The sequence below is a fragment of the Neopsephotus bourkii genome, unplaced genomic scaffold (assembly GCF_033783945.1).
Source record: "Neopsephotus bourkii isolate Nb327-2 ecotype Australia unplaced genomic scaffold, CSIRO-AGI_Nbou_v1 NB_659, whole genome shotgun sequence".
Classification (NCBI taxonomy): domain Eukaryota; kingdom Metazoa; phylum Chordata; class Aves; order Psittaciformes; family Psittacidae; genus Neopsephotus; species Neopsephotus bourkii.
Window position 1 is genome coordinate 3644112 of NW_026901158.1, and position 18981 is coordinate 3663092.

Genomic DNA, 18981 nt, shown 5'->3' on the forward strand with positions numbered 1-18981 from the left:
TTGTAAGAATCATACAGTTCATACTAGTCTTGAAGAAAGTTGTCTCTGAATGCAGTAATTTAGCCCTGGAAAAGTGACAAACAAATAATTCCAACTAAACTAGAGAAAGAAAAGAAGTGACTTTTAATTATAGAACCTTTTTTTGATGAATTTATTTCTGACAGTTTTATAGGCTGACAAGAGAAAGCATTTTATATGCAAAAAACATTATTCACTCTCAGCTCTTAAAGCATAAAAATTGTCAAATGATTTTAATACAGTTTTAAGTTTAATGTTTATTGTCAGAAAAAAGTCCACAGCAATTACCAAGTCACATGGCCCTTAATTCTTTGTGTTTCTGACAGCAAAACCAGTAAAATATGAGCTGTGCCCAACCCTTTTACTGAACAGATTTATGACTTTTAAAAGACAGCTGTTTTTCTTCTTTCACCTGTAAGGAACTGAACTTCCAGCATGAGTGAATCACCCCTCTTAACCTGAGCAAGTATTTACATCCAGTTCTGCATCTACCCCTGAGCACAGAGCTGGGACTCCTGCACAATTAAGCACACTTCCCCTCCATAGGCATCCAGATTAGAGCAGTCATTTGTTGAAAGCAACAGCTTCACTTCCTAGCAAGCAGCCCCACTTTACCCAAAACCATGCTCTTCAGTAGAATAAGGCAATTTAATTCACAGCAGTTGCCCTCTGTCCCAAATCCTTTGGAAGTTCAAATACTTTTTCAAGGAGATAGAGGACTTGAAAATCTGTAACTTCACCCATTTGCCAGTGTTGAGATTCCCTCGTATCTGATGGGCTTTGAAAGAAGATTTTACTGCCTCTAGAACTGGGATTCAAATGAGAGGCAAGTGAACTTGCATGCTCATACATGGGGTTTTAGAAGCAGCTCCATTTTTAATTCATTCAGAGTGTTGTCAGAACCACCAACATGGCAGATAGTGATCTGATGTGATAGCCAGAGATGCTGGAAAGCAAAGACTTTGCAGCCAAGGTACCACCAGATGCCTTCACTGTGCTCTGCCAGTACCAGGGGGAGCTTGCTTTATTTCGCCTATGGGAAAGCTTGTGCCCAAAAGGGCATATTATGGCCTGGGAAGGCCATAAAATGGTACATAACTAATGATTTTTAATATCAGAATAATGAAACCAAGCTAAGAAATATTAATCTTTTTAAAAAATGTAAAGAACTAGGGCTCCGTTTCCATGGCAAACCACATCCTGCACATTATCTATCAATTGGGGATTACCATGGCATGGTAAATAGAAGGGGTAAATACAGGAGAAAGGCACTGCTTTTCTGTCTGCAGAAATAACTGTGCTGCCAGTGTAAAAGCATAAAAGTGTTCCTTAGAGCAGATAGCAAACCTCATCAAAACAGCCAGGTTTCTGTCCACTTACACCTGTCCCTTAGCTGGCCAAGCAGTGCCTCCAGCCCTGAGACCCCAAAAATTCCCCCAGTTGGTCCAAGACTCAGCATCTCTCTGCAGTAGAACTGGTTTGTATCAGCAGCATAAGTGCCTGTTCTACATCCGAGTTTTTCATGTCCTTATACCCTCACCAGCCAAGCTAAAAGCAAAAATCCCACCAAAAACCCCTCCAAACTTCCAGGAGTTTGCAAGCCCTGCTATAAATAGATCCCTAATAGGAGGCTGTAATAGGATAGAATTTATTTCCAGATCTGATGGGCTGACCTTCATCATCACTCGAGGCTCTGCTTGTCATGAATTATGGGCAATTCACTCACTAGTGGAAATAAATTGTGTTACCAGGGCTCAGTGTTGTGTCCTCCACACGAGGCACATAAATGGGCCACAGCTCTTCACCAGTGCTGCTGGGGACCAGCTTCCCACTGCATGGGTGCAAGGCCTCCTTCAGGGAGCCACTCAGCTCACTGGGCTAGAGAGAAACTGCTGTGTTTATGAGTCATTTCTGGAACTGCTGTGAAAGGATCCCAAGCCATGGCTGATGGGGCTGGTGCCCATCTACCAGCCAAGGACCAGCCCGAGGCATTGCTGCCCTGCAGCATCACCAGCCACCCTTGCATGCTGTTACTTGCCTCATCCAGATCTGGCATGGATCCATCATTCCAGTTTCAGGGTTAACTATAGGACATGATGTGGATTAGGTGGAACAACCTGAGCATTTCTCCTGCTCTCATCTCCATGTTGATCAAAGGAGCCTAACAGACACAAGAAGAGCATCAGACTCACTGCAGCCACTGACTCCTGCCTTGCTCCACCCCATCTCCACACAGGTAATGAGATAGGAATCATGAGAAAAGAGGTCATGGTGTTAATCAAGTGCAATTAAGACAAGCAAATAAAATCACTTAGCACCAAGCAGAGGCATAGAAGTGCTAAAAGCAGCGGCTGGCATGGGAAGCTCTGCTGGAGCTGGATAGCAGAGCCCTTGTGCCAGTCTGTCCTTCCTAACCACCCCCTTGCACTTCAGCACCTGCTTGTGCCACCATACCCTGGTTAGTGGGGATAAAACAGATGCACAGAGCACTCCTGAGAGCCTCTCACACCACCACACACAGGCCCTGCACACCTCCACACCCCCACTGCATCTCCAACAGCTAACGCAAACTTGACACCTTGCACAGGCATTGTGGTGGTGGGGAGCAAGGCTAATGAATGCATTTGGGCTTGCAATTAAGCTTGATTCTACAAGCACTCAGCAGTCAGCCCCTGTGCTTCCAACAGCTTGTTCCACAGTGCTAAATGGCTCTCAACAGTTCTGCTGGAAATAGTGGGAACCAGAGTGGATTCCAGTGGTCTGAAGGTCTTTCATAAGCAGTGCTGAGTTGTGAGAGCACATTGCTCCCCAGGGGTGAGCAGCACAAAGGACAAAGCAGCCTGAGGTAGAGGTGCTCCAAATAGCACCACTCCATAGAGCCACAGAGCCCATATACCTCTGAACCACAGCCAAGGAGCCAGACCAGGGAAATCCCAAGTTTGAGATGCACATCAACAAGCAGGAGAATGACATTTAAAAGCTAATACAATAAATTCTTATTAAATAAACCCTCCTCTTCATTTTGCTCTGTAACAGACCTCTGAACAAAACCAGGTTTGTGCTGCATTAAGGTAAGTAAAGCCAGCAGAAGCTCCCCACCAGCTCCCACAACTCCACCCCATGGTGAGGAGCTGCCTTCACACAGCACAGCACCCAGCCCCTCTGCAGGCTGTCAGGCAGGCTGGGAGTTATTGCCAAGTCCTGTATTTATAATGTGCTTGCCCATGCATATACAATAAAGGATTTCTCAAGCTATGCGGTGATGAGCTCCTGCGTAGCTCAGATTAGAGATGAGCTCGTGGTTAGCATTACACAATGAACACATCAAGCAGGAATTCATTATTCCACAGTAGAAAATGCGTACCTGGAATTCTCATTGAAAAGGATTGCTAAAAGCCAGCAACTTCCCTCCTCCCCACAAATATTCCCAATCCTTCTTTCTCCCAGCATGGCCTCATCCCTGCCTGCAGGGGCTCAAATGGTCAGTTTACACCACAGAAACTCATCAAAGGCAACATCCTGCATCACAGTTTATCAACAACTCATCAAAGCCCAGATCAACAAGTGGCTGAACACACAACAAATTGTAACCCACAGCATCAAAGAATAAGCCATCCATTAGCAGCAGAACTCCTGTGACCCTGCCCAACACAGCTCAGCCTCTTCCATGTGGACACTGGGGCTGTCCCAGGGCATGAGGGCACAAGGAGAGCATGCAAGCTCCTCACATTGAGAACATTTTGGCTTAGGCTTCCCAATACCAACTCATTATTGAGCTGACAGCTTTGTCATTAGCCAAACTGTTCTGTTTCCTTTTGGCCGCACACAGGTGAGTTCTAATAAGCACCCTTTCCCTCACCAGCAAACAAGCTTAGCTGCTCCCTAAAAATGCGTCCCTTTTCCAGGTCTGAAGCTACTACTGGGAATAGAAACCATAAATAACACTTCAGCACTCCCAGTTTGGTCATGAGGAAGCCAAGCAACAGAAGCATTTTCTGTGTCTCCTGATGTAGACACAGAAAATCTCTGCAAGTCAGTGGTTCAAAGCTTCATGCCCAGCTCAGGGAAAGCATCAGTGCTTCTCTGCTCCTTGAGTCAAGCCAGCTCGTGCTCGGATGACTGATGTGCTCCAGCTATTAAAGCCTAGGCAGTAAATCAAGAATTAGCCTACACAGAGTCTAAAAGAGAAAGGATTTATTAAAAGCCAGGCAGCAGGAAGAAAACAAGTTTTGTTCTATAGCTTTGTCTGTGCACAGTGCAAGGAGGAGAAAGACTGCAATAGTACAGGAGTTCAGAGAGTGAATACTTTCCATGCAAAAACCTGAGTCTTTTCCCCTAAACACACATGGGTTTGAGCCCTCCTGAAAATTGCTCCAAGCACAACTCCTGAAACACCAACCACATCAGCCTTCCATAGGAATACATCTGCCTTCTATAGGAACATTTGTCAACAGCTTCACTCAAGCCCCCAGAGCAGTCAAAAAACCCAGGTTAGACAAACTTTGATGCTCTTCAGGAAATTAATTGAGCTTTTTCCACACAGCACAGAGAACAGAAAGACAAAAAGACCATCTACTAAACATCAGATAGACAACACAACCCCAAGAAACAAAAGAAAGACACAAGCCCAGAAGACACTGCAGGCTTCCTACATTACTTACCAGTGCAGAGCAGCCTCCAGCACAGTCCCAAATGCACAGAAGAAAGGTATGATGCTCTGAGCCCCACATTTATGGGCAGCAGGTTGCCCTCCGCCCCTCAGTGGGGCGGGGCCTCTGAGATAAGAGGCCACAGGACACCCTCACCTGAAGCTAATGATGAGTATCCCTCCTCTGTGGGTGGGATGCTGGGTGTGGGATTGGTGCTGTTGGGCTCCTTGCTTCATGTTCCTGCTCAGTGTCTGTAGCACTAAGAAAAGGTAGGTTGGAAGCCAACTTTGTAAATGCCTTCTGTTGTTTTAGGAAACTCTTTTTCTAGTTATGAAACTTTCTGGATGCACAGGGACTGCTTTGAACCAGGTATAGGATGCATTCTGGTGACTGGAGGTTTAAATAGCAAGCAATGATTAATCTTGCCTGGTAATTGTCTAGCATGGGTTTCACCTTACCCTGTTGCGGTGTACCCTGAAAGACTACGAGTCTTTTCTTAGCTGTGGCCTTGAGGAGGGTGTAGGTAATTCAGTTAGTAGGGGTGTCTGGTGTGCTAGACCAAGGGAAGGGTGGCCTGAGCCTGCAGCTCTGCTCTTGTTGCTGAGCAGTTAAGCTATGCCCTGGGATGTGGGCAGCCCTGCATGGGGCTTATTCTGCTTTCTTACAAAGGAGAATGAGGAGACTCTGTTCTCCTGTCCCAGCTGGCTACAATAGCCCTGTCCTGTAGCTCTTCCTCTGCCTGGTTTTGACACACAGCTAATTGTCTAGGAACAGAAGGCTGTTCCTGTGGGAAGACATTATGGGAGCCCCGCTGTTAAGCAAGAGGCTCTGAGAACCCCCAGGTACCCACCCTGCAGGGCCACCAAGGACCACTGCAGGCAGGTGCCCTTCCTCTTTGTGCAGGATGTGCTCCAGATTTTCCTCAGAACTTTCCTGTATGCGCTGTGTGACTGATTCCCCCACCCCAAATGAGCGAGTGCCTCCGGTCCTCCTTGCACAGATCTTCTTTTGTTTGAAGTAATTTAATTTTAAATGGAGTAAAAAGAGCAGCTTATTTTTAATAATAGATAATTACTGCTCAAAGACAAAAATGTGTCACTCTCCTTAATTATTTTTGCAGAAAGCTTCTTCCCCAATATGTGTTTTTCAAACAGTAAGATACTATGAGGGTGTTTTTCCCATTTTCCTGGCTGCAGATGCTTAGTGAATCCTAATTAAAACCTTTAAGTCTTATTCCATTTACAAGGAGGAGTGTATCATTTTTCTTTTAGCTTTCTTTAATACAGGGTCTCAATGCCCATTACAAAAAAATCCAATGCATCTTTGAAGTTAGCAGCTAATTATATTTCTCCAAGTTATATATCGGGAGTTCTAGATGGGGGAAAGGCAATTACTTTTTTTTTTCCTCATTTAGCATAACAATCTCTAAAGCTTTATTGGAGCTCCAGTGAGTCATGCTATAGATCAGAGCCCAGGATGGAAAAGAGGAGGAATTTGGGGGGGAAAGGCAGGATGCTTACTCAGCTCTTCTGGGCTCCTTCCCTTGTTAGTATGCTGTCCCCACCAGGACACTCTCTAATTGTTTGTTGAATGACCGTGGTGCTTTTTGCCTCAATAACTTTGCTTGGTAGGTCATTCAGCACATTCATTACGGGGCACCTGCTAGCACTGCTGGAGCGAAGGGTCTGTCAGCACTTTACAGGAGTTTATAACTTGGCTGTAAATGTTTGTGTGGAGCCGAAAATCGTTGCATGATTTCTTGCAGGCAGAAACTGGCTGGTTCAGCCCATTTGTTACCGTGTCACTTTGCCCAGGTGCTGTCACAGCGCTGCGATGAGCAAAGCTCCTCTGTGGGGTGGGGAGCAGTGTCCTGGTGTCAGCACCTCCGGGAGTCAGGATGGGGATCGCTCTGTGGTCTGCAAGGAGGAAGTCCCCTGGGTTGGCTGCAGCTCTTGGGCTGCTGATGTGGATGCAGCAGGACCTGGTCCTGATGAGCTGCTGGCCATGCAAACCTTAGCTAGCTGCAGTTATGGGCTTCAGTTTAACACTCCCGAGCTACATCTTTTAAAAGATCTATCAGGCTTGGAGTGTCCTGCCTCTTCCCCTTTCACTGAAACAAGCTTCAAAATGCTTCCCAAAATGGGTCTGAAATTTGTGCATCAGCCCAGAAATACATGTATTCAGCCAAACTGTGGTACCCTAAGGGTCACTGTGTGATAAAGGAGTTTTGTAGGTCTTCTCATTTGTGAAAACATGAATTAAAAAAACCTCAGAGAACAAGTTCTGTAGCACATGCTGAACAGGGGCTGAGATTGAAGCCAGTTCCTCCTGGTTTACAGCTCAGCCCCTATTTCTGCCCCAGGATGAGTAGCTAAAGAGATGGGTACTTTTACACTAACCTGCACCAGGTTTGCTCTCTCTGGCAGCCAATTAATTCCCTCTGCTTCTGTGTGTGTTTTGGGTTTGGGGCTGTCCCAAATCGCTGACTTTTTCCAGAGTTGCCTGTAACACTGAGTGCAGAGCACTAACAGCAGGGAAGAGTTCCAGAAATGTTCTTTTGGAAACAAAGGGATGGAAAAGGGCTCAAAGGGAAGGAGCCCAACACGGGTCCAGGCAGCTCTGTTGGCATCAGGATCTCTTTGCAGTTTAGTTTCCTGTAAACTTTCCCCCTCTTGGCAAACTCAAGGAGTGCCTGTGGCTTGAGGACCAAGATGCCCATTTCTCACTGGGGGCACAGGGTCCCCAGCTCCCTGGTGCACCCCAGTAGCTGCATGGCCACTGTGGTTGGACCCATGCTGCTGGAGCTGGAACCTCTCTACCCTTGGCTGCTTTGCTGCTGGGCTGAAAGCACTTCCCAAGCCCCTGTCTCCTGCACACTGCTTTGTGCTTAGCCCAGGCTGCTGCTGTGCAGTGATGGGTAAATGTCACCCCTCTGACACCCTGTGTTGTGCTGAGCACTTTCCTGTGGTGACCAACCCCTGCTCTAGTAAATGAGAATGGGGCATCCCCTTCCCAGCCCTGTGGCGATGGAGTGAGCTGCTGTGGCCGCTGGGTCAGAGCTGTAGGTGCGTGTGAGGCCGCAGCTCGGAGACGCTTTGCTGCTGGGGAGCTGGTGAGAAATTCAATTCTCCACTTGGCTGGTCGGGGTGACTCGGCTTTGCTCTGCCGCCTTGTTCCTTCATTATATTTTTGGCCGATAACTGACTGCAAGCTTGTCTTGTCTGTTTAATACCAGCGCAGCGGCTCCGGGAGAGGCACCGGCTTGTCACTCGTGCTGAGAGCACACTGTATTACTCTCCCCACTTCATTTACTTTGTGGACAGGAGGGGAAAAGCCTCAAGGCGCTGCTGAGCCTGGCAGTCAGGATGCAAGGTTTCCTCTGCAGGCTGGGCGCAGTGCAGCCCTGCATGGGAAGAGATGGGGATGTGGGAGACCTGTGCAGGGGAGGCCTGAGCATGGGGCAAGCTGAGAACAGTGATTATTAAGATTAATCTTCCCCTCACACCTCTTGGAGAGTGCCAAGGAGCTCTCCTTGCAGCCAGGTCTGTGATGGACTTGGCTGCTCTTTCTCTCTGGGCTACCTAGCACAGCAGCATCTGCAGATGTGGGATGTGGTTGCAGGGGCTGGTTCTCCACCCCGTGGTGGGTGTCAGGTCCAGCTCCCAAAGAGGCTGCACGAGGATGCCAGAGCGATCTATCATCAGCACCACTGTGTCAGGGGTTGCTCTGTCCTCAGAGTGGCCCTGAACAACTGAGCTGGGTGTTCGAACCACTGCAGTTGGGTCCTTGGAGCAAGGTTTAGCCAAACATTGTGAAGTTCCCTTTAATTAAGCAGCCAGGGAATTTAAAGACTGGGTTTTCTCCATCCTGTGATAAATTAACTTCCTCCTGGCTCAGGAGGACAGACAAGTGCTCCAGATCAGTGATCTTACTGGTGCCTGGCCTCCCCTCCTCTGGAAGGAGGAAGGAACAAAGTGCATCAGCCCCTGCCCCTGCCGCTGTCTTTGGGGCAGCAAGTGGGGTGGCTGTGGGTAATGATGATGAATGGTATGATTAATGCAGGAACTTGGACCTAGAGCTGGAATTTTAGACCCTGTTCACAGAAAAATCCTGCTCCTGCTGTGTTATTTGGTGGCACTTGAGTGCAGCAGAAAGCACTGGGGTGCTCCAGGTGAACCCCCTGATTCAGGTCTGTGTTCAAGGGGTCAAAAGGCTCCTCTTCCATATGTGGCTTGGATCAGAGCTGCTATGAGGAGGATGTGGCTGTGCTGCAGAGTGCCAGCGTCCTGTGATAGCCCCCAGCAGAGGTGTGGAGCATCATGGTGGGATGCCCCAGAGTAGACCCCCCCTGGATGGTGGCTTTTGTGTCTCTTGGTGCTGTGTGTGTGGGATTCCCTGGCATGAGAATGTAATTACCAGGAGAAGCAGGATGCTGTACAGCTGCCTTTGTGTGCTGCTGTTCAGAGCAACCCTGGCTCCGTGGGGAAGGCTTCTGTTATTCCTGCTGGCCACGGGAGGGTCTCCAATTGTGTTTTGCACTAACATGCATCATCAAGAGTGGTATTAGCTAAACTGCACCCAGCAAAGCACCGCTTTGGAAAGGTGTGTGATAATGGCCGAGTCTGGAAAACAGTGGTTTAAGCACAAGGGAGCTGGTGTGGCTGTGTGCTGTGTGCCAATGGACAGGCAGCACTGGGCTGGGGTTGCTCTTCTGCTGGCAGCCCCAAGCGTGGTGAGCCCTGTGTCCTGCTGCCCATCGCAATCCAGATCCTCTGGGCACCACAAGCTGCTCATGAATGTGGCTGTGCTTCAACACAAGGTATTGGGCAAAGCCAGTTCTTGGTTTCCACCTGGGTGCTCGCTTTTTGGGTGTAAAACCTTTCCTAAAGGAACAGTATCTGCTTTTAACCCACCTTAACACACACAAATTCTCATCTGCATCCCATTGCTAAGGCAAGAAGCTGACAAAATAAGACTTTTTAATTTTTGAGCATCTAAAACTAGATCCACACATTTCTCAGAAATCACTGGCTGCATGTAACATCTGCAGCTCTGCCCACACAATGGTGGTCCTTATCCTTATGTAGGTTTTGCTTTCTTAAACTCCTTGAAATGTATTTTTATACAGCAATGTTGACCTTTTCCACCAGCCCCTATGGAGCGAGGTTGTATCTTGTGTAAAAGTCGTATCAAATGGGCCACAAAAAATCACTCTTGCTTGATTAAAATGAATAGTCTAGACGATGTGTGCATTTTCCTTCTGTGTCATTAGCTTTGTGTGAGAGCTTGCAGCAATCAGGGCTTTTATGGGAGAAATACAGCTACAGGTACTGTGAGCTGCCTTAACGGATACTAATTACAATCCTTGTAAGGATTGATTTGCAAAGAAAATTTCTATTGCCTCAAGGACAAACGTTTGTGCAAATCATATTATTGTGTATGGAGAAATTGGTAACACTTTATGAAATGGTCCATTTATAAATACTTTACTATTTATTAAATTAAATGGTGGTATAACAATCCTTTTGCTATGTTAAAATACACCAAGTGTTCTGGTTTTGCATTATTTCTGTGCTATAAAGCAGGCTGTTTAGATCTTGGTTGCTGTTGCTTGTTAAGACTACTGTTGGTGCATTTTGTAACGTGCTTATTAGACACCTGAGGAACCCATGCCATGCTGAAGGATACTGGAAAGGCATCTCGTTTCAGCACCTCCTTTCTTTGTCGGGACCTGGAATTCTAGAATAAGATGATTTTAAAGTTGCCTGTTTTCTGAAGCACGGGGTTTGACTGTGGCAAGTAACATAAACCTTGTCTGTGGCTATGTTTGACTGCTTAACTGAAGGCAGTACATGCCCAGGCCCCATAGGGAGTGGGTTGAATGCTCTTGGGACCAGGTTCAGCTGCTTTTGAAATGCACAGAGTGAGAATTCCCCAGCCAGGAGCATGCACGCTTGTGGGAAGCGTGTTTGGATTTGTCTCGGTGAGCTGCAGCACGGTGATGTGTGTGGTGAAGTGATCCCTGTGGTCCCTTGGCTCATCCAGAACAGCTCAGATAACAAATGGTGGATGCCCAGCCCTCACTGGTGGGACCAGCAGGTCTCTAACCCGCATTGCAGGAGCAAAGTGAAGGAAGAGGAGCCTATTTCTGGCTTGGTATTTCCTTCATCCCTGAATTTGACCCTCTCCAGACAGAGCTGGGACAGGCCTGCAGGTGGGAAGCGTCTTGTGCTGTCTCCTAGCCATTGGGCTGGTTTGGGTGCTGTTGCTGTGTACAAGCCAAGCATACTCATAGGTATGGGGGTTTTCAGTGCGCTCCTGACTCAGGTCGTCAAGATCTGGTGGATCAAGAGCTGCTTTCCCATTTTCCTGTGGGAACACTATTTGCATTCCCATGGTGACTGGCTCTGTATTGACACTCCCTACTGTCCACCTGGCCATGCTTCCAACATGGAAATCACGAGGTTGTTCCATTCTTATTGTGGATTTTTACTTGGAGAAACTAGAAGAGGAAGAAGCGGCACCTTGTGTACAAGTTGTATGAGGTGGCTGTGCTGGCCCTGTGATATCCCTGCAGCCCAGTTGGTCATATCTATCAGTAATCAAACACGTTAGCCCTGCATGTTAAGGGTGCTGTGCCAACGCTCCCAGTCTGACCAGTTCCATTCCTACTTTGAGTAGCTGACCTTGTCTTCTAAAGTTCTTGCCTGCTCTGGAAACCAAGTGGACAAGACATCTTTACCGAGCTAGAAATTCCTTTTGAGTGTACCCTCTTTAATTTATGTTCCCTCTCACTTCACTGCCTGCAGCAAAACCCATTAATGGTGCAGTTTGTGACACAACTGAAGGCTTCTCTAATGGGCAGCTCTCCTGCAATCCCACTGCGCTCTGGCTTCGGAGGAATTTGCTTGGCGTTGTGGTGCTCAGCTTCTCCCCCTCCATTTCCCAGGCTCCAGAGACTAATCCTTCCTTCGGCTGGTTTTGCTGCTGCTATGGCAATATTTTCTCCCCCATAGTGGTAATCATGCAATGGTCTCTGAGAACAGCAGGAGAAGCGGTGCCTGTTAGATGCATAAAAGGTAAGATGAACTACATGTCATAAAACTTTTTAAAGTTCCTTTTTTGTGTTTGTGCGGGGGTTATTTTATATGGCTTTTGATATGAAGCTAAAATTGCACATCAAAAAGGATAATGCATCTTTAAGCTGTTACAATGACTTCTAAATTTTTCATTTAATGTCAGTGAGGAAAAAGCCCCCTCAGTTGGCTGAGTTACGTTGGTGAGATGGCTGTTTCATTCCATAAAGTGTCTGCAGTGGATTTGAACAGTAGGAAATCCAAGGGTGATAAATAGCTATTTCTAAGTAAATTTCATGCAATTGCCCTTTGGTTAAAGTCTTTCCTCTCAGCACTTTCCTGTGCACATAGCCCAACTAATAATATTCAGGAGCAAGTGCTTTCCAGTGTGACAACTGATTGCACTTTGAAGCAGTAAATGGCTGATTTCATAATTGGTATAATTTTTCACAAGTACCTGAATGTCATATACAGAAAGAATAAGCAACCTGGACTTAATATGGGAGCTTTTTCAATTCTCCTAAAAATCAATAATGTATTAAACCCCTCTAACTGATTAAAATAATGTGAACCCTGAGTAGGTTTTGTGAGGAAGGCAGGTTTCTTCAAGGGTGGCAGATTTATGGCAAAAGGGTTAATACATGGGGAGAACGGGGATATGTTACAGATGGAGACCGTTTTCCTAATTAAACTTTTATCAAGGTTTTCCTGGTTTGAATTGTTTCACTTAGTGGGATGGAAAAGAGCATTTCCTTTAGTGCTCAGGGCGGCACTGGTGTGGGATGCTGAGAGCACTGTCCTGGCAGGAAAGATTTGGTTTATAAATACAGTATCCATTGGAAAAATTCCAGTGGGTATCCATTGGAAAAATTCCAGTGGGTATCCATTGGAAAAATTCCAATTGGTATCCATTGGAAGTGCATTTTTCCAGTCCAAAAATCACATGCAGGCTCCAGAGGATCCCTCTGCCCTGTGACACAGGATGATTCTCCAGTGGGTCTCTATATGGACCGTTGCTCTATACAGACCAGCCTCAGAAGAAGACTGCTGCAGGATTTATCCCCATGTGTGGGGCTGACATTTGTACAGGGGCCTCTTTGCATGGAAAAGTTCAATTAGTGTCACAGTGATACGGATGTTGTTAACAGGGTTACAAAAAGTCTCTCTGCAGGGGGATGAGCAGAAGGTTATTATTTTCCCCTCCAGGATTTTAAGATTTCTTGGTTCTTTAAGACTGTTGAGGAAAAATGTTTGAAAACCTCTTTATAAAGGTAAAGCAAAGATGCATTTTGATGGATGTGCAGGTGGGGAGGAAGCTGCAGAGGGAAGGTGAGGGCTGCAGGTGCACAGCACCCAGGTTGGTTTGTTACAGGTACAGCAGCACCCACTGACCATCGCTGGCAGTGCCACTTAGGGTCTGTATTTGAAGGATCAGAGCAGTAGGGTGCACATGAGGAGTGGGAAGATGAATTAAAGAGATCACTTGTATTAAAGCCTGGGCAAGCTGCTAAAGCTGATGGTACTGTGTCAGTCCCCAGTGGCACAGGCATCCTGACAAGGAGGCACTGTGTCCCTCTCACTGCGGAGACATGTTCCAGGTTGCCACTGTACTGGGCAGCCAGGTGGGAGTGTGTATCACTTCCAGACCTGACACAGCATCCTTGGCTCCCCCCAGGAAGGGCATTTTCCTTCCCAGGGTGGTCACGTGCAGGTGAATTGAGGAATCTCTTTAAACTTCACTTCTCAAGATCACGATCAGACATCTTAAGCTCTGTATTACTCACTTTGTCTATTGTTTCAAACTCATTTCCTATTTTCCAGCTGAGGGACTCTGCCAGAAGCACTCTTTCCCAGAGATTAAAACAATTTAGGAAGCAGACACCCAATTCCTTTCTTTGGATAGTAGGAAAATTGGGTCTTTGTGAGAAGCAAGCAAATTTTATTATCAACAGATAGTTTGCTATTTAACTATCCTTAAGAATTCTTCAGTGTTTATGGACTTTTACTTGCTGCCCTGAGCCAAAAGGAAAACATGATGCACACTTTACAGAGGTCCTCTGGTTGCTGCTGTGTTCAGTCCTGTGCTTGCTTCCTGGAACCTCTGTGGGACCAAGGGCATCATGGAGAGTGGTATGGAATGGGAATAAAGATGATGGGAAAGGGATGCAGGAGGAAGAGTTCCAGGTTCTCCCATGCATGGGCACAGTGCTCCACATTAGGGGGGACCAGCCTGGGTGAGCTCCACATGGATGCTAATGGGGGTGTTTGTGCTAGGGCTCAGCCTCTGTTGGTGCTGATGTGGTACCATGCCTGCTCAGAGATGGGGATGCTTTGGGTCACATAGTCGCATGTGCTGATGCCATGTTCATTTTGCAGCTAGCATTGCCATTACCAAACACCAAGTATTAGAATGTGAGCAGGATTGGGAAGAAAGAGGAGGGAAGAACTCAAATACCACAGGTCAGAGAGTGGCTGTGAAGCTTTTGTAGTAGCTCTGTTCTGTTTAAGTCTGGTTTCATCCCACCAGGAAAACTATTTTGCTTTGAGTCTGCTGGTGGCATTGCACTGCTACACTGTGGTGTGTGCTGTGTCTGTATCCTCCAGTGTTTGCAAGGAGGCCAAGGGACATGTGAAATAGCATTTATGTCATTAGCTGTGGCTCTCATTGATTTGTATCAAAATAGCTGTTTTAAATGTAATTACCACTAATTTGTGAAAGTGTGCCATTAGATATGTAAATTCATTGGCTAATGGATGCACGTGGCAGATTACAGTGCATGGGATGATGAGGGATAAAGGAATTGGAACCATTTCTCACCTTGTTAAGCAGGTTCCCAGGGGATGGGTTTTGGTACCTGGGTGCATTTCCTTCATACAGGGTGCAGGCCACATGGGATCTGGAGTTTTCTTCCCAAGCAAAGGTGCACATCTTGCATTTGTGTGCATTAATGATGGTGTGGGAAATTCTGCAGGCCAGGAAGACAAAGGGGGATGGCTTTTAAAATTATACAAGGATCAAAAAAAAATCATGGAATCATTCATCAGGATTGCTGTAGTTCTTGACCACATAGTCAATGATTTATTTAATCTTAATATATTCCACAAAGAGTCCCCATATTTCCATAAATATGTCATATCTACCTAATACATAGTAATGAACCTGCTCCAAGGGTAAATAAATAAGATCTAAGCTCAGCAAGCCAATGTTTATCAAAGGCAGATATACAGATATTGAGTCCTTTAAAGTACCATTCTTCACAGCAATCACAGCCAAGTTAGGCAATTTATAACATGTCAAGTCAATTAGAAATCCCAGTGGGCTCAGTGTGAGCCCAGGCATGGAGGGGGATGGTTCTGAAGAGGTGGGTATTGCCATGTGTGTGCAAGTGGGTATGAGCATGCTGGTGCAGCGTGGATGTGATACAGCACCTCAAACCCTGTGGGACAGCACTTCCACAAACACTGCAGAGCTATCGGGGGATCTTCTCTGAAATATTGGTCTGTACAGAATCAATTAGGTGGGAAAAGAGCTTTAAGATCGAGTCCAACCATTAACCCGGTACTGCCAAGTCCACCACTAAACCTAAGTGTCACATCTGCAGGTCTTTTAAATGTCTCCAGGGATGGTGATTCCATCACTCCCCTGGGCATCCTGTTCCAGTGCCTTTCTGGGAAGAAATTATTCCTAATATCCAATCTAAGCCTCCCATGGCACAACATGAGGCCATTTCCTCTTCTGTTATCTGGGAGAAGAGTCCAATCCCACCTTCCAGGTGATGTAGTGTATGAGAAGGTCTCCCCTAAGAGGAGAGACTGAACACCCCCAATTGCCTCAGCCACTCCTCACAGGACTTGTGCTTCAGAGCCTTCACCAGCTTCGTTGCTCTTTGGGCACATGCAGTTTTGTTTCTAGGACTGTTTTCATGTAGGTGTTTCATAGGGGGAACCCTTAGGTTTCATATATAGAAGGATTTGCTGATTTTTGTGTTGAGAATTGTTTATTGTGAAAAACTGAAATAGTTTCAAACAGGTAATTTTACTTGGACTCAATTTTTCTTACTCCGTTATTTCATGGAATTATATGTAACAGTTCCTAACATGATGTAATACACTAGTCTAAATGTTTTTATACAAATACATTGAAAATGTGGTTGCAAGGGGAAAGAACTGACTTTTTTTATAGTTTGCTCCTTTTTAATCTTATTTTCTAGAGCAAAGTATTTCCTGTCTGTGTTGTAATTAGTTTGACAAAGTCAATAATAATAGAATATTCTGATTATGTCAATATGACATGTAATATTATGCACTTCTGCTACTATTATGCATATTATGACATGACTTGACATGATATGACAGGTCACATTATGCGCTACTCCTGATGTCATAAAATAATGTGAAATAATGAAAACAAATTTTGAAATGAAAAATTTTGAAATGAATTAATGACTTTCCCAGAGAGAAATTCCCAAGCAAGTCCTCTTCATTTCCATTTTTCAAAGTTTGTTTCATTTTCACCTGCAAGGCAAATGGCTTCTGAAGAGTTAGTGCTTCCCATGAGGATGGAGCCCTGGCTTTCCATCAGGTTGTGAACACACAGCTCGCTCCTCAGCATCCCTTGTGATCTCTGCATCCGTGAGCCTGGCATGTGGTGGCATGTCTGCTTCTGCACATGCACCATGTTTGTGTGCGACGCTTTGGGCTCCCATGAGCAGGGGGGTGTGTGATGGGTGCTGACTCATCTGTGCTGTGGGATGGCGATCACAGTGGGTCACTCAGAGCAGGAAAATGTCAGTCCTGCTGGTCCCAGTGTACCAGATGTGAAAGATCAAATATTCACAGAGTATTAACACAAGGAAAGGAAATATGTTTGTTTTTTTTTTTTGCGTTATAAATTAAAGCATCTAGTCCTTGCAGTCACAGGGGTTGGGGCATTAAAGGAGAAGTGAGTGCATGGTCCCCATCTCGGGGTTAAGGTGCTCTCCTATTAGGGGTCATCTGCCTGGTGCCTGTCAGCTCTGCTGCTGCCTGCTCCAGGCATTCATGGAGGAGGTGAGTTACTCCACTTTGCCCCCACACAAAATATTTTATTCCTTATTTCAGGCTTTGCTGCCTGCTTGTGGCTTTGCTGACCCACAGTAGGCAGCTTTTGTGTTGGGTTTTAAAACTTCTCAGAGGAGGATGTAGAAAATGATGGAGAACAGGGATGCATCCGGCAAAAGAGGTGATGCGGGTGATGAAGATGCTGGCTGACACAAGACTGGCACATGTTTTAGTTGTGAGCTTCTCATGGGAGCTATACAGCATGCTGAGCCTAATTTATATTCATTTTTACAGGGATACAGTTTGGAAAACATAACAGGCTGCTGGAGATATGAATGCTTATAAGCCTGACTGTCCTCTTCTTGTGTCCAATGTTTCTGCACAGGTGTAGATTCCCTGTGCAAATCACTGGGGAAACGTGGCACTTGCTGACAGGTAGGAGTACCAGTATCCTGGAGACTAAAACGGGAATCAGACATGGGCACTGGGGACCGTAGGCTGTGCTCACTGCTCTCCCGCCTGTGAACCAGTCAGATAACACAACGGCTGGGATCCAGATTCATTTTTAATGAAATACTTTTTGCAACAATCCTACAGCAGCCCCAAATGGTGGCAGATAAGAGGACTGCCAGGTGGAAGAGCTCCTCCTGCCTCGGCTGCTTCATGAGCCCCTCTGTAAAGGGAGCCCCTTAACCATGGCTGTGAGGTGCAATAGTGATAGGGGCAGTGAGGAGGGATGCTGTGGGATGGGGTGAGGGTTGGTGATGGCTGAAGAGGAGCAGTGTTAGTGCTGGTGAGCAATGTAAAGCTGAGGAAGGGAGAGTGTGGGTTCTGTGAGGACCCCACAAAAGCCAGAGGACAGGGCAGCCCCATGCCTCTCACCCTCTGCCTGCTGTGGTCCTGCACCCAGGCTGGTACCCATGGGTCCAGGCAGAGACTAAGAGGATGCTTTGGACACCCTGCCTTCAAGAAGGGAGCATCTCTGCCCTGGGTTTGTTTGCCTCCCCCCAGTGCCATTCAGGACCCTGCCCTGGTGGCCTGGAGGATGCTTGGATCCCAGGAGCTGGCCTGCAGGGTTGTTCCTCACCTGGCTGCAGTCGTGTTGGAGCCCTGCAGAGCCTGTCTTCCCTGTGCTGGGGGCTCTGCCCTTAGCACATGGGATGGACAATGCTGCTGACAACTCCTCCCAGGCACAAGGGACCCTGGTGATATAAGAAAGGTCATTCAGGGACCTCAGCAGTGTCATCCTCAAATGGAAATGTCATTTTTTATTATTCAGTGCTGATAGAGAGCTCAGAATAAAGGCAGCTGATGGCTGGGAGAGCTTCAGCCTTGGATGATGCCACCTTTGCTGCCTGTTCCTCCTGCCTCCCTGCCTGCACCATACCCTGCTCTGGGCATGGAAATGCAGTCTCAGAGTGGAAGTTATCTCACGTTGCAGACTTGTGCTGGAGCATTGCTTCCATCTCCATGAAAGCAAATGAAAGGGGTGTGATCCAAATTGCGTTTCCTCTCGCAGCCTGGAGTATGACGGCACATTAAAGCCGGTAATATTCCGCTGCTGCTCTTTTGCATGATTTTTTAATTAAAAAACTATGGAGTAAACAAACATTCTGCTCTGGAGTAGCCCTGCAGAGACCCATCGGTGAGCGCGTTTCCATCCCTGCACTTCTTCAACAAAGTTTATCTCTTCACCCCACCAAGCAAAACCACCCTCACATCACCCACCCAAACAGTTAGTATTGGGTAAAAGTTTGAAGTGAAAGGCAGCTGGCAACCTTCTCCAGCCCGTGAAATGATATTAACATTTTATTATTCTAAGGTGAGCTTTTTGAAAGGGAATTTTAAATGTTACCCTGCTGTTCCTGAGCACAAAAACCTTTAATTTTATGCAAATGAACAGCGAGGAGCTGAGTGCTTAATGTAAACGAACGTTTTCTTTGTAGGAGAGGTTGGAAAAGGGAAGAAGGGGGGAGAAAAAAATAATTCCCAGGGATTCTTTAATTGCTGTCTGAAATTATGTAAATCCCAGCGCTAGGCAGAACGCAATTATCCCGTGCCCCTCTCTGCCAGCGCTGCTAATGTCTAACAAAATATCGGTGGGTGACATTTAGTTGAGGTAATGCAAATGAGAATTAATTCTTTTTCCAAGACAAAGGGCAGCTAAAAGATCACCTCGTTCCTACACGGCAAAGGGG

General features: G+C 46.5%; 1 long non-coding RNA gene across 2 annotated transcripts; it reads left to right on the plus strand.

The window, feature by feature from the left end:
• The first annotated feature begins 4845 nt into the window (after positions 1 to 4845).
• Positions 4846 to 18340, plus strand: LOC133211723 (uncharacterized). 2 transcript variants are annotated; one of them, XR_009725269.1, is made up of 4 exons: positions 4846 to 4936; positions 11477 to 11746; positions 17078 to 17218; positions 17795 to 18340. It is a non-coding gene; the product is annotated as an uncharacterized LOC133211723 (long non-coding RNA). The 2 variants fall into 2 exon arrangements; XR_009725270.1 differs by having other exon boundaries at positions 4851 to 4936; positions 11617 to 11746.
• The last annotated feature ends 641 nt before the right edge of the window (positions 18341 to 18981 follow it).